Consider the following 14,627-nt stretch of genomic DNA (forward strand, 5'->3'; position numbering starts at 1 on the left):
CTGTGTCCTGAAACCTTTGACGGTGGCAGTAGGCGAGTCTGTGGAGAGGAGATACCTGCTTGCCCACAGGCAGGGAGATCTGGGTCAACAGCGTGAAGACTAAACCACTGGACACAGCTCTCTGGCACAGGCTCTCCTCACATTCATTCATGACAATCTTTACTGTCATTTTTTTTTTGCACGTCTCTGCCACTGCCTTGAGGAAAGACCACAAATAATCTGAAACCCTGAATGCACAACTTCAGATGCTGGTCATTGAACTAGTGCCTGAACAACCTGTTGTTTTTTTTTTAAGTGCGTGATCTGAAATGCAAAATCCATAACGAAGGTGTGTGCGGAGTCGCTCAAAGTACAGGGTGCGAGGGGCACTGGGCATGATATGAAACCGAACGTAAGCAAGCAGGTGAGGCTGAAACAAGACCAGGCATGGAAGAGCCAATCGCAGCTGTTTCCAGACCTGTTACCTGTGCAGCTACACCACAGAGAGGGTTAACGGTCTTGTGGGTTTTGCAGCTTCCCAGCTAATTTAATTCCTGCGAATGTCCTGTTCCAACAGCACAGCTCTTTCTCGGCAGAACATATCCAGACATTGGCCTTTCTGTTCCCTTTTTTTTTCCCCTCCTTATTGAACAAAATTCCTTTCGAGTTCTCTCAGCTTACCCCTCATGCCAGAGGAGCGCGGCTGAATCTCCCTCTCCTTGGGCTCGGGCGCCTGATCAGTAGACAGAGCAGAGTTTCATACAGTGTAACATTGTCTGACTGTCGTCAAGCAAAGCATATCCGTCCATCCTCCCACCCACTGTCTCGCTGCTTCATCCAGCACAGGGCCCTGAGGGAGCCGGAGCCTATCCCAGCAAGCAACGGGGCGCAGGGCAGGGTACGCCCTGGACGGGACGCCAGTCCATCCCAGTCAAACAAAGTGTAGCAGAATGGAAACCAGTAAGGTAAATATAAATCACTCATTACTTAGTCTTCATATGAGCTATTCTGTTACTTCCAATGGTAAAATAACACTTTTTAAGGCTCCCAGAACACAAGTTATATAAGCTTTCAGTCTGTCTTTGTCTGTGCCTAAGCCACGTCCACAACTAATATAACCCAGAAAAAAATCAAAGCGTTAATTGTAGGCACCAGGAGGAGCTGTATATTAGCAGCTACCGTATGACATAATGGTGGGAGTCGCTCTTTAACAGAACGGCGATCCAGTAAGCGGCACAGAAAGGTGAGCAGTGCTATGAATCGCCGAGCACAGGTGAAGTCCACGAAGGACAGAGCGTGCTGGAACGAAGCGCTGGGAAAGTCCACAGACAGCCGTGCCGGTGCCCTGCTGCAGGGGCACAGGCAGCTGCCAGGGGTGGGCGGGCGGGGCGGGTGCGTTCGATGGCCGGGAGGCGGGACAGAAGAAGGGTTCGGTTCTGGTGATAGCTGGCACAGTGTTATGGCACAGTGCGGCTCTGCAGAGTCGGGACGGGGCAGGCCCGGCCTCTGACTGGTACTCCCCCACCCCCCCCCGTCCTGCGCCCCGCACCCCCAGATGTCCAGGCGATGGACCAGCCGCCCAGTGTGGGAGTGTGTCCTCCCAGCTGGCGGCCCCAGCGTGCCGGGCCCGTTCAGGCTGACCCTCCTCTTCGTGTCTGGAAACGCAGGCGGCTGTGTACTGCCTCTCAACGCTGATGTGTGTAGGAAGACACGACACACACGTGACCCTGCACGCGTTGCAATCGAACCATTTCCCTTCCCTGAGTTTCTTACGTCTCCCTGCCTGCGTCACTCCCTCACGACAACCGTGCTTCGCTGGGGTGGGGCTGGGAAGTGCCTTAACAACACCAGCACATAAGACAGGGTCCTGACCCGGCTGGGGCTCCAATCCCTGGGCCCCTTCCCAGATCACCCTCCCTCCGTCAGGTCCGGTCAAGGCCTGTGACCCCCCCAGGGGTGGACACGGACGCTGCAGGTCTTCACAGTGGCCCTGCCCACCCCTCTGCGGCTCTTCTCCCATCCTCCTCGGGGTGACCAGGGGGAGAGAGAGCCTGGAGCCGGGTGCTAGTTTATGAAAAGGTGTGTTATAAAGGCTGCTGCTGGAAGAGGTGTTAGTGGAGCCAGCAGGGGGCGCTCACCCTGTGGTCCATGTGGGTCCTAATGCCCCAGTGTAGTGACGGGGACACTATACTGTAAACAGGCGCCGTCCTTCGGATGAGACGTAAAACCGAGGTCCTGACTCTCTGTGGTCATTAAAAATCCCAGGGCGCTTCTCAAAAAGAGTAGGGGTGTAACCCCGGCATCCTGGCCAAATTTCCCATTGGCCCTTACCAATCATGGCCTCCTAATAATCCCCATCTATAAATTGGCTCCATCACTCTGCTCTCCTCCCCACTGAGAGCTGGTGTGTGGTGAGCGTTCTGGCGCACTATGGCTGCCGTCGCATCATCCAGGTGGGGCTGCACATTGGTGGTGGTGGAGGGGATCCCCATTACCTGTAAAGCGCTTTGAGTGGAGTGTCCAGAAAAGTGCTATATAAGTGTAAGCAATTATTATTATTATTATAATTAAGGCCGTTCGTGTTTTTTTCCCAGAAAGGGCAGTTAAGCCTGAAATGTCCTATCATGGCCGGGCACCCAGGTGTGGTACAGTCAAGTGAAAGCGTGTAGTTGTCCCTCGCAGGTCAGAGACCGCGCTGGGATTCGTGTGGGCCGCTGTGCCAGGGCAGTTGAGAACAAGCCCAGCTGTCACTGCGCAGACGCGCTGCTACGTGTTTGAACGTGAAGCCAGTCGTGTTAAGGAAAGACTAGCGCCCTGATTAGTTGTGTTGTTGTTGTTTTTTATTATTGCGTATTAACATAGGGTGAATTCTCAAAGAATCACTTTAATTCTGTTTCCGAAAATGTCGATTGCATCGCGGGGGGGGGGGGGGGGGAGCCCTTCACTTTTACCGGAGAGTCGGAATTGCTCGACGCTCCCTTAAACGGCCCGAGCTCAGCAGTGAAGTCAGGGTTTCAAGTTTTTCACACGACAGCAGAAAGCTGTTTTTTTTAAAAAAACAATACAAAAACAAAACAAAAGCTGACATAATAGTCGTGAAATATAGATAGAAAGATAATTCATGATCATATACGGGACGGTTACGCGCAGTTGCAGAAACATCACCGAGGCGCTGTGATCCGGACTTGAAAAAGCGTCTGTTTACAGCACAGGCGGAAGTCGAGCCCCGCAGATCGAGACGCCTCGACAAGTCGGGGAGCTGCCAAAGACCGGGCGCAACTGTTCAAGCTGTCCGGAGGAGAGCGGCTGGCGCTCCTCTCGCACGCACGGGCAGGCAAAAACGTGTGAAATTAGGCAGGGGCCCCGCCGCGCCGCGCTGGGGGCTGGACGGCAGGGGGACGTGCGTCACCGCTTGGCCCTGGGTTCGAGCCTGAGGAGTAGGAGTAGCCGTAGCCGTAGCCGTCAGCCCAGCGGCCTGCATGTCGGCTCTTCCTGCTTCTCGTCTTTGGGAAAAGCAGGGGGGGCTCGGGGAAACGACTGCACAGTCTGTCTTGTGCCGGAGTTTAGGAAGGCGCATTTTATGAAGCGACGCCGAAGAAGGCTCCACAGCCGAAACGTTGTGTTCTCTTTCTTCTTCTTTTTTTCAGCATGGAATAAACCTATTACTTGTTTCATTTTTTAAGTTTCTCTCCCTCTCCTTTTCCTTCTCTCCTCTCCTCCTGTGTCGTCTTTTTTTTTTTTGCTTTTGCTTTTTGCCATCTCTCTCCCTCTCCCTCTCTCCCACTCGCAATCTCTTCAGCACGCACACACACACACACGAACGCAAAAAAAAAAAACCGGCTGCCAACCGATTCCGGGAACGAAAAAGCCGAGGGAACATCCACAACAGAGGAGGAAAGAGGAGGGGGGAAAATCCATGAAAAACCTCTCAAGGGTAGAGGTTGTTTCCTGGGCAACGCGTCGCGGATTGGCTGCGCCGCGGAAAGAGCTTTCAGGCCCGTGTACGCGCGAGGTGATTAATGGGCCATTGATGGGAGCCGGGCCGGCTGGACACTGGGCCTGCTGGACACTGGAAGCGATTTCGAGAACACGCTCATGTCGAGGCGAGCCGCGGTGCTAAGGAAGAGGGTGTTTTTTTTTCTTTCTCTCTTTTAAAAAATAAATAAATCGAGCACGGGTTTCAATGAGACGACCCCCCCTCCCACTTTTAGCACACACCGTAATGAAGCCCTGACCCTCCCTACCCTTAAATCTAAACACACGCTCCTTATTCTTTTAGCACCAGCAGGGGAAAAACAAACAAACGCGTGTTTCGTTCGGGCCGGAAATGCGCGTCTTTTATCTTTTTTTTTTTCTTCTTCTACAATGTCCAACGCTCATTTGGAGAAGTCGCCCACCGTGCTTCTCAGACCGGGACCTGTCGTCTGGTTTGGGACCGCGGTGCAGGCGTTGGCCGAGACGCACAGCTGCGTCAGCACGCGTAGGCTGCAAAGGAACAAGTTAAAGGTTTATTCCCTATTGAGAACAGAAGAGAGAAAACGCAACGTTTCGGCTGTGGAGCCTTCTCCCGGTGTGAGCAGCTACACAGCTGTAACGTGCTTCCTTTCCTGTCTTTTCAGCAGGGAATAAACCTTCAACTTGTTCCTTTCCCTCCGGAGTATTCAAACGTCTGCGGGGGCAGCCGGCGTCTTGCTGCCGAACCCCCCCGATCTGCTGCAGGTGTTCCTGGGCGCTGGCTGCCTGTGTGGGTCTGTAGGAGGGGGTGGGTAACCCCGTTGGCCTGCTAGCGCTGACATTCACCCTCACCGCTGGGGGGGGCAGTCCGTGAGGCACTGAGGGGAGGTGCAAATAGAAACAGCCTGACCTCCTCAAACCCGCTGGCTCAGGATCTGCGCCTGTGGCTGGAAGGTTGCCAGTTCAAATCCCGCAGCCGGCGGAGGAATCCTACTCTGTTGGGCCCCTGAGCCAGGCCCTTCACCCCAGCTGGGGTGCTGTATAAATGGCTGACCCTGCGCTCTGACCCCCAGCTTCTCTCCCTGTCTGTGTGTCTCATGGAGAGCAAGCTGGGGTCTGCGCAAAGACACATTCCTAATGCGAGAAATTGTATAGGGCCAGTAAAGTGATCTGGTCTTATACTCGCACCCCTGTCACCTCGTGCAACAGGACCGTGCATCCCTCGCCCCCTCGCCCTGTCTGTGCCCCTCCAGCAGCTCCCTGGGAGGTAAAAGTCAGAGGGTCATCTCACAGCCTGATGTCCGCAAATCTACCTGGCTCGCTGTGCCTCAGCGAGGGGGGCTGGCAGTCCGTCTGGGTCAGACCGCTTCTTTATCACCGCGAGCCCGCGGCAGGAATTCCGGTCTCCAGCCCTGCCCCAGGCGGTGTGGAGTGGGGGCTGAAACCAGCCCCAGCTGGTGCCCAGGAACCCCAGGCCACAGACCAGGCGACCAGGCGCCGGAACGGAAACAGCGTTTTTTTCCCTCGGTCGGGCTTGTCACCGCGGGGCGGGAGGTGAGACCGGCACGCCGAGGGGTCCTCCCTGAGCCGCTCTGTCGCTAGAAAAAAGATCGGCTAGAGGCGGAAAGCCCGAGCCGCTGCAGTTTTGGAGTTCTGCTCCGAGACCGTAAGAAAGCAAACCCGCGGCGAGTCCGACTGGCCACAGAGGCAGCTGGGATCGGAGAGATGAATCTCCGTGCTAATGCAAGTGAGGCCACTGGAGCAGAGGCACAGGTCTGACTGGAGGGACAACAGGTCACAGACCCAGGGAACTGAATCCCCACGTTAGACAGTGCTTCTCTACTGCAGCACAGCTGCGCTCGGTCCGTCTTTCAGCAGGTCAGTTATCAGGCTCAGCCTCACCTGGCTGCTCATGCTAAAGTTAATGGAAGTGATGTTCTGCAGGTATCCCAGCCCAGGGGTCCTCAGCTTCAGTATTCTGGGCCGATACAGTCCTACCTGTTTCTGCGCCTTACTGGAGCAGGTAAATGATTACTTCTGGCACTTCAGTAAGAAGCTCCATTGGAGTGAAAAGCTGAACTCCCTATTCATGCCCCTGACGGGCTGAAGTCGTTGGGACACCCACTCAGGTCCGATCCTTCCCGCGTAGGACGGACAGGGGCTCAACTCGGCCGGTCTCTGCCTGGCTTGTCTCGCTTTGTGTTTACCGTCTGGGGGCTGTAGCAGGGGTGCTCCCGCGACCACGAGGGAGGTCTGGAGATGGGAGATCGTAATTTCCCCACAGTAAGAAGAGAGGGGCAGAAACGCAGCCGGGAGCAGGGAGAGGGCTTGATGAAAGCCTTTGTTTGTCGGTTCGGTTCCTGGCAGGAGTCTGTTCTGGGCTTTCCCTGGAGCCTTGAGCAGAGGCACTGTGAGACACACAGGGTGGGGCGGTGTCCCTCGCTTGGTAAAGATGTGCATATGTGAACGCATTTCCCACCTGACGCGTCGGCGGAGATGCCCGAAAGGCAGCGCGGCCGTAGCCCCTTGTCTGCGTGTGCTTAATGACGTGCCCGCGCGTCCTGGGACCCCCGGGTTTTTAAAAGCCATGTAACACATGCGGGCACCTCCAGTGGGGACACGCGCGCTCCCAACTCTTTGACAGCTCGACCGCCCCCCCTCGCTGTGCGTTTATTTTCTTCACTGGGCGAACGAGAGGAAGGCAGCGACCAGCGCCGCTTAATTACCGCGCGGATGGGAGACGGAGGGGGGGGGAAATGGATTGATTGGTGCGTGCACGCAAAAGGAGAGTGGAAAAGGCCGAGCAGGCTAGCAGTTCTGGTCACTTCTTTTGTAGCTGGTGTGCGTGTGTGTGCGCGCGGAGACGGGGAGTATTGATCTGGTTCTGTGTCTCTGGGGGTTAGGATGAAAAGGCCGCCAAATAACGTTCTTCTCCGTGAGGAACGGACCTGACTGGCACAGGGGTAGTGGATTAAAGCCAGGGGCAGGTGTCAGGCCGCACTGACGCCTGGTTGCACAGAGCAGCACCTGCAGAATGGCACGTAGAGACAGCCTGAGCTTTCTGAAGGCTTTTCTCCTCCGGTGCTATGTTCTGCCGCTGGAATTTAGAGAAGGAAACGCGGAGACGAAGAGAGCAGTTTCAAATCTAAAGAACATCTCCTCCTCACTCCGGTTTTCCAAGTCGGTACACTGAACGCTAACGGCGGCGTCCTGCCTTCGCGTCACTGTGGCCCCAGGAGAGTGTGTGTCCGAGTGTTAGTGTGTAGAAGTGTGTGAAAGTGTGTGAGCAAGTGTGTGTGTACGAGTGTGTGTACGAGTGTTAGTGTGTAGATGTGTGTGAGTGTGTGTGTACGAGTGTTAGTGTGTGAGTGTGTGTGCACGAGTGTCAGTGTGTGTGAGTGTGTGTGCACGAGTGTCAGTGTGTAGAAGTGTGTGTGCACGAGTGTCAGTGTGTAGAAGTGTGTGTGTGAGTGTGTGTGTACGAGTGCCAGTGTGTAGAAGTGTGTGTGTCAGTGTGTGTGTACGAGTGTTAGTGTGTAGAAGTGTGTGTGTGCACGAGTGTTAGTGTGTAGAAGTGTGTGTGTGAGTGTGTGTGTACGAGTGTCAGTGTGTAGAAGTGTGTGTGCACGAGTGTCAGTGTGTAGAAGTGTGTGTGCACGAGTGTCAGTGTGTAGAAGTGTGTGTGTGAGTGTGTGTGCACGAGTGTCAGTGTGTAGAAGTGTGCGAGAGTGAGACTGGGCTTCCTCCAGCCCCAGTGCAGCTCTGTCTCCTCTCCAGGCGAGGTGGTGTTTGAATTCCCAGCAGCTGCAGAGGCTGGAGCCTTGACCCAGTCAGGGCAACACGCCCTCCCCCCCACTCTCAGGGTCTGCGCGCCTTCCTCCCTCCCTCTCTGGACTGTGTTTCTGTTTCTCTCTCTCTCTCTGCCTCTCCCTCCCGTGTTCTGCTGCTCTGTACCTCTCATCCGCTCAGGACCCCTGTCTTCCCAGCTCTCTCTCTCTGCTCTAATTGACTCTTAGGGGAGAGTCAGTATAAGCCCTGGCTTGTTCGATAAAGGGGAGAATTAAAATGCAGACATAATCAGGTGGCAGATCCGAGGGCTTCCCTGGTCTGCTGGAGGTTGTTGCCTTGGCCTGAGGTGTGGATGTCGGAGTCTCCGTATGCTCGCTGTCAATACCTAGCGCTCCTCGTGAGCAGCCATGAGTCTGCACGCTGGAGAGGGACCGGGGGTCCCACTGCTGCCTTTCCTTCCTGCTGAGCCCCGAGTGCGTTACTTGGAGCAATCAGTTGCTCAACTAGGATGGGCTGACGTACAGTACTTCCAGATCTCTGCTCTCTGACCGTTAAGGACCGTTTCTAAAACATTCGGCACCATGGCTGTCTCTCCCTGGAGAGAGGCCGATGGATGGATTCAAGGAGTGCTACTGTGCACTGTTCAGTTTCTTCCCAGTTTCTGCAGTACGCCCAGCTGTGTGAAACAGTGCCAGCCATACTAGGGGTATCCGAATAACTGTTCAACATCTCATCCGGGAGGACTCTTCTCTCAGGTCACTTAACACCACAGGATTATTTTCGCTTAATGAGCTGGTAGGCCTGAAAATGGACTTTGCCTTCCTATCTGAGAAAGGCATTCCTTCCTGGGTAGGAATTAGTCATTTTTGTCTGTGCTGTCTCTACTGCAGCAATGTCCTTGACACAACTGCAAGCACAAAAGCGATCAGACAGAAACCCACAGCTCCGCGCAGAGGCCTGCGTGTAATGTAGGGCCTGAAGCAGGAGCTCAGGCCGAAAAGCATCATGGGAAAGCCAGAAGCTTGCGGGAGCTCAGTTCAGTGTGGCAGGGCTCCAGAAATATTATATCGCAACAGAATCCATGGCAAAATAAATGCTCTTGTAGTTTTTAAGCAATTGCCATGTACTGTATTATTCATGATGGAGCATTTGAATTCGAAGGGATCCTTGGTCCAGGAACAAGTCAGGTGGCCGAAACGTCAACTGACCAGCACCCACAGACAAAACGCACGAGAGCCATCGTGATGAATTCTCTTGTTCAAACGCAGTGGTTTTACCAGAGCTGGGTTTTTTCATTCCGTTTTAACCCAACGGATCGTCCTGCGTGCCGGCGCGGGCTTGCAGCGCGTCGAGCCTCGACAGCCCCTCTTTCTGAAGTTTCGCGAGGTTTTTAATTGCAACTCACTGGGCTGCGCGCGAAGGGGAGGCAGAGGAGGGAGAGAGAGGCGAGGAAGTTTGCAGGCAGCTCTGCAGCAGTGCCCGTCAGTGAGGAGGGAGGAGGGAGGGGGAGAGTGTCTGTTTTTGTCTCCTTCCCTCACTAGATGCTGCTCTCCTGTGCCTCGCCTGCTCGGCTGAGCTGAGTGCTTCTGACAGCCTCTCTGCGCGCGGGCCGAGGGGAAGATCCAGTGATGGATCTATTTATATCAGGCCGGCTATAAATTGTCAGTGCAGCGCTCCTCTAATGGCCTGGGTGTGTGTCAGCGAGCAGGGGAAGCGCAGATCCTCCCTGGGACGGGTGTCTCTTCCTCTCCAACCTTTCGCTGTGAGCGGGGGACTGTGTCCCGGACCGGGACCGGGCGTGGAGGGACAGGCCCGGGTCCGAGGCCGGCGTTCCGCCCTGCCCCCCTCCCATCTCCCCCATGTTTCCACAAGCCCTCCTATCTGGGTTTAACCCTTCGCATTCGTTCGGTTTTGGCTTTATTCGGTACGCAGTTACTTTTTTAAAATTCTTTCGAATCCTAAATGCCCCCTTTTTTGAAATGCCCGAGGCCTGTCACTCTTTGTCGTTCTCCTTTATTTTTCCTCCTCTCCTTGGTCTTTTTTCTCCCCCAGCGCGCCCTTTGCCTCTTCCCCTCTCTGCTGCTGCTGCCGGCTCCTCCCCCCCCCGAGCAGCTGCAGTAACCCGATCTCTGCACGGCCTGCCCCGTCTGCCCCTCCGCTCCCCAGACTGCCCCAGTCCCCCGCCTGCGTGCACACGCGAGAGCCAGCCTGCAGGGAGATCGGGGGGGGGGGGGACGCCAGACAGGTGCTCCGTGAAAGGGCGGGCCGGAACAAAAGACGCTATATTCCCGTTTCTGGTTTGCAGCAGTGCAGGTGGCGTAGCGGACAATCCACCCACCCCCCCCTGCTTGAACCGGCCGGTCCCCCTTCCAGGTTGATCACAGACCAAAGGCCTGAGGAGGGGAGCGCGGGCAGACAGACCAGGAATTCAGGCTTGGATCTCAGGCACGCAGGGCTGGTTTCTCGTAGCGCTCTTGAAAAGTCCAGGGCAATGAAACCCGTGTCTCCTCGCTGACGCCGCATCGCAGGACTTCCAGCCAGCCAGCCGGCCCTCCTGTCGCTTAATTGGTCCTCAGTTCCTTAATATAGTCTCAGTGACTTAATTGACCCCGCTGCTATAAAGCAGATCACAGAAAGGATAAGGCATCAGCTGGTTAATGGCCCTGCAGAGGCTGGGATTGGCTTTCTCGTGGTCCGGTGTCCCTGAATAAGGTCACTGGGAGCCGCGTGGAACTGGAAGCACAATTCCCATTCTCTCTCCGGGCTAGAGCCTGCTCCTGCCGACCCCCAGCATCCAAACGCTGCCCCGGCATGCTGGTAAATTGGGCACATGGAATTTGCAAGCCCGTGAAACGCCTACCGCGGGGCACTCCAGTGAGATCCTTTGAAAAACAGCACATTTCGCGCGTTCAAGGGGAATTTCTTTTTTTTGTCCCGGATGACTGAATCCCGCGGGGGCGTGACTCCTCCGGGTGTGTGTTTTGGGATCTGCGCGCACACGTCTGAGCCGCAGACCAGCCTGGGCGGCGAAGAGCGAACATGCACACCTTCCACAGGGAGACCTGCCACCTCGTTGGCAAGCATAAACGTTTTGTTAGCATCGCTAACTTCATCCTTAATCGATGCATCGCAATCATGAAGATGATTGTGCTGCAGTGCTTGAATGTACATGAATCATATGGGAAAGCAGGATAGACTGTGCTTTGAATTTGATTGAAGTCACTGCCAGTTCAAGAGAACATGTGGAAGATCAGATTTCTGTGGCCCACTTTATATCTCCATTCTGTGTTCTTTGTTCTTTTAATGAATAGTTTTTACTGTTTTACTATTATTTGCCCAACATCGGTGCAACAGATCAATAGAAATAGAACTACCCCTAGTATTACAATACCGCTGCTACCAGTCTGAATACCAGTGCTCCACAATACTAGGAGAAGCCGTAGTGTTGACAGAGGAATCTGAGCTCGTGGGTTTTTGTCTGTGCCTGCTTGTGTGTGCGTGCTCTGTATTTAGCCTGTGTTAATCTGACCCTCTAAACAAATCCATTCCAGCTACAAAAAGCCATCTGCTCTGTGGACAGGCTCTGTCGCAGTGGGCTTTGGCCTTTTCAGTTCCGTCCCTTGTTATCCGCTGCAGTCTCTGCCTCGTGTCCGTGTTGGGGGAAATATCAGCGCGGCCAGGGCGGAGTATTTGCTAGGAAAGGAGGCCGCCTCTCCGCGCGCGGGTCTGGTCTCCGGTCCGCCATTGTGGAGCGGAGCTGCGCGGGTCTGGTCATGGAGGGGTGGGGTCCAACAGCCCCCCCCCACCTATTCTCTCTTTATATCTCCTCCAGCACACAACGGCGTGGAGTTAGGGCCTTGAACTGGGCGGATTCATCCAATAATCAGAGATCAGTCCAGCAGTTAAGAGTTTGGCTGGAACCCAGTCAGGACCGGAGTCTGCACTCTGGTCCGTAGAACCATATAGACCCAGCCGTGACAGCGTTGCTCGGCCTAAGAGATGACCACTGTGCGAGAGAGTAGGGAAAAGTTCCATTACACAAAGCTCTAGTGCGATTCCTTATCGGATATGGTTTTGGAGTTATCGGATTCGTTTTGGGGTCCCAATGCGAAGAGGGATTTGGTTGCCCTGGAATCTTTGCGGAGAAGGAAGAAGTTGTTAGTGCCCAGCCTTAAAGTCCCGCACAGGCAAGGGGAACTGAATCTCTTTAGTCTGGAACAGGACTAGTCTGGTCTCTCGATACGGTTATTTTGGACTGTGGAAAAATACCAAGGTTGACCGAGAGGTCAAGCTCAGAAGACGTGATGAAACGAGCTCAGACCACACCAGAGTCCCCCGTGCCCCCCCCCCCCCGGGAGTTCCCAGATCCAGGCGGGGCAGTGCAGATAGCAGCAGTACCGGGAATGAAGGGATGGCCCCTTTCTGTATCCTGACTCTCTGAGGTCCTGTTCCGGTGGCCAACCATGATGTTTCCCTGGTGTTCATGGCCACAAACATCCTCCCCATGTTCCGCAACACACTGGCCATCCAGCTGGCCATCGAAATTCACTTCCTCCAGCAGCGACTAACGAGCAACGAGCAGCTGCTTTGTTAAGGCAAGCAGGTGGACATACAAATGTAGGGTGTATCTATTAAATAATTTTGTCTTCAGTCTGCGCCGCTTAAACTTGGAGATGGAAATATGAAGAAGGTGGTTAAATACAGCACACACACAAAAAAAAAAACACTTTTGTGACACCACCAGAAAATAATCTGTTAGGGTGTAACTTCAACGCATTGTTCTCCTGCGGTACAGGACGAGCCGATTATCTGAAAAAATAAAATGAACCTCTTCTTCCTGATAAATGAGGAATTTGACTAGCTCTCAGTGCCTGGTTATTTAAAAAAGGAATGGATCTGTACCCCTTTTTGACAGTGTGTTAAAAATAGTGCGTGAGAGAGGTGGCCTGAGTCCCGAATGCTGCAGTATGAAACCAGCACCCTGCATGTGCTTAGCCTGGTGTTCTGTCAGCTCGCAGGTTAAATCGGCCTGCCCAGGGTTTTATTTACAGAAACTCGAATGTAACCAGGTCAAACACCTCTGCTGCTCCAGAAGTGGCCCGTGACACTGCTGAAGGTGCCCTGGTGTGGCGGGACCCTCTCTGAGGTGTCTGGGTGGGGCGTTTAACGTGTTGCGTGGGGATCAAAGCACTAAATGGTTCCATTACAAAGCCCCAGCTCTCCTCGATGCTAGATGCCTCTCGCAGGGATTTTTCTGTAGAGGATTTTGAACAGATTTCCGAGACGTGTGCGGTTTTCAGGGAGCAGGACAGGGGCGCAGAAGTTTCTCTTTTCAAAAGAGCTTAGTCATCGGAGCCCAGAATTAAAGTATCCGGTTTCGGAGCTGCCTTTAGAACCCGATACCCTTGAGGTGAGGTTCTGAAAAGTTTTTTTTTTTAAAAAGAAAGCGAGTCAGGGGTGATCGTGTTTGTAGGCTCAGTAACAACCGAAACGGAGCCCCTCAGCCACTGTTACCTCACCAGGCTGTTTTGACCTCTCAGTGTCTTGATTCCAGAATCTGGGAGTGGGAACACGAGGATTACAGACCCCTGGTGTTTTTTCCACCTCTGAACTTAATTACTTAAACTCGTTAATTGTCTTGATAGGGAATCAGCCTCTATGTTGTTTATTTTTTAGGTCTGAAGATCGGAAGCTGGATAGTATCCGTAGAACCTGCAGGACCCAGTGACCCTGGTCCTAAAGATCCACACCTCTGCTGGATTCCATCGGAGCCGAGCTCTTTGTTGAAGTAAGCCCCTAACTCAGACACCAGGCTTGGTTGGAACCTTGGGAAGTATGTTTTCTCCTCGGAGGCGGGAGATCTTGAAGCATCGGAGTTAAAAGGTGACTTCCTGCGCGTTTAGGGACTGGGCACGAGCCTGTCAAGGGTTGAAGTGTTTGATGGGGTGCTCAAGAGGATCAAAACCAGCAGGCGTGGGGGTCCCTGGGGCCAGAGTCGGGGACCCCCTGCTGGGGTTGACCACCTCTGTCCTGATGTCCCGAGCTGTAATCGCTCTCGGTGGCTCCTTGTGCTTGGAGAGGAGAGGAGCAGGTTTAGGATCAAACCCGCAGGGGGGAGAATCTCCGGCTGGAAGGGAGACAGGGTTTCCCACCTCACCGCCGGCCGGCCGGACACCCTGAGACTCTCCCTGCTGGCTCTGATAACTCGTCTTTCACCCAGGATGCCAGTCCTTTCTGGCGAGTATGCGCCTGCACTTCAGAGACCTCCTTATCAGCCCAACTGCTCAAAAAAGCCCTTAAAAAGTCACTTAGAATGACTTTTAAGTTCTTTTTCGATTCAAAAGATGGCCGTCTCATGCACCTTAACCTCATCTCTAAGGGCTTTTCTTGTTCCAGTGTCACCAATAAACATGAACTGTCCCTGTTTTGGAAAACACGCGTCTCGAGCTGTAAGTGACGTCCAATGTTACTCAAGTGAGGTCCCTCCACCCCTCATCACTCTGACACACCAAGGGCATTTACTGGTACACTCCTCCTGCTGTCAGTCAGTTCACCAGTTAAGGGGCTGGTTGGAGCACAGCTCTGCAGAGGAGTGTTTCAGAGGCTGGGAGTTGAGTTGCTCTGCTGTAGTGGGTAATTAATTCATGTCTTGGCCAGAATTCACAAGGACAAGGAAGCGCAATGTGTGAGAGCTTGTACAACACAAGGGTGATGATAAGAGTGCTGTGCACCACGGACACACAATGCATGAAGTCACAGTAGTATCAGTTGTGCAGTTCGGGTGGTTATGTTGTTCCGCTAATATGTTCCTCATGTTTCTTGAATCTTCTTTCAAATAAGCATTGTTCCAGCTCTTCTTGCAGAAAAGGCTGCTCATTGAGCTTGAAACCACGGGCTGTCCGCCC

General features: G+C 53.9%; 1 long non-coding RNA gene across 1 annotated transcript in view; it reads left to right on the plus strand.

The window, feature by feature from the left end:
* The window catches only part of LOC138225011 (uncharacterized), a 94,235-nt gene that overhangs the window by 69,234 nt on the left and 10,374 nt on the right, over nt 1–14,627 (plus strand). The window contains exons 4-5 of the long non-coding RNA XR_011183555.1: nt 821–944; nt 13,399–13,510. This is a non-coding gene — a long non-coding RNA (uncharacterized lncRNA). The remainder of the gene's footprint in view (nt 1–820; nt 945–13,398; nt 13,511–14,627) is intronic.

The sequence above is a fragment of the Lepisosteus oculatus genome, chromosome 24 (genome assembly GCF_040954835.1).
Source record: "Lepisosteus oculatus isolate fLepOcu1 chromosome 24, fLepOcu1.hap2, whole genome shotgun sequence".
NCBI lineage: Eukaryota > Metazoa > Chordata > Actinopteri > Semionotiformes > Lepisosteidae > Lepisosteus > Lepisosteus oculatus.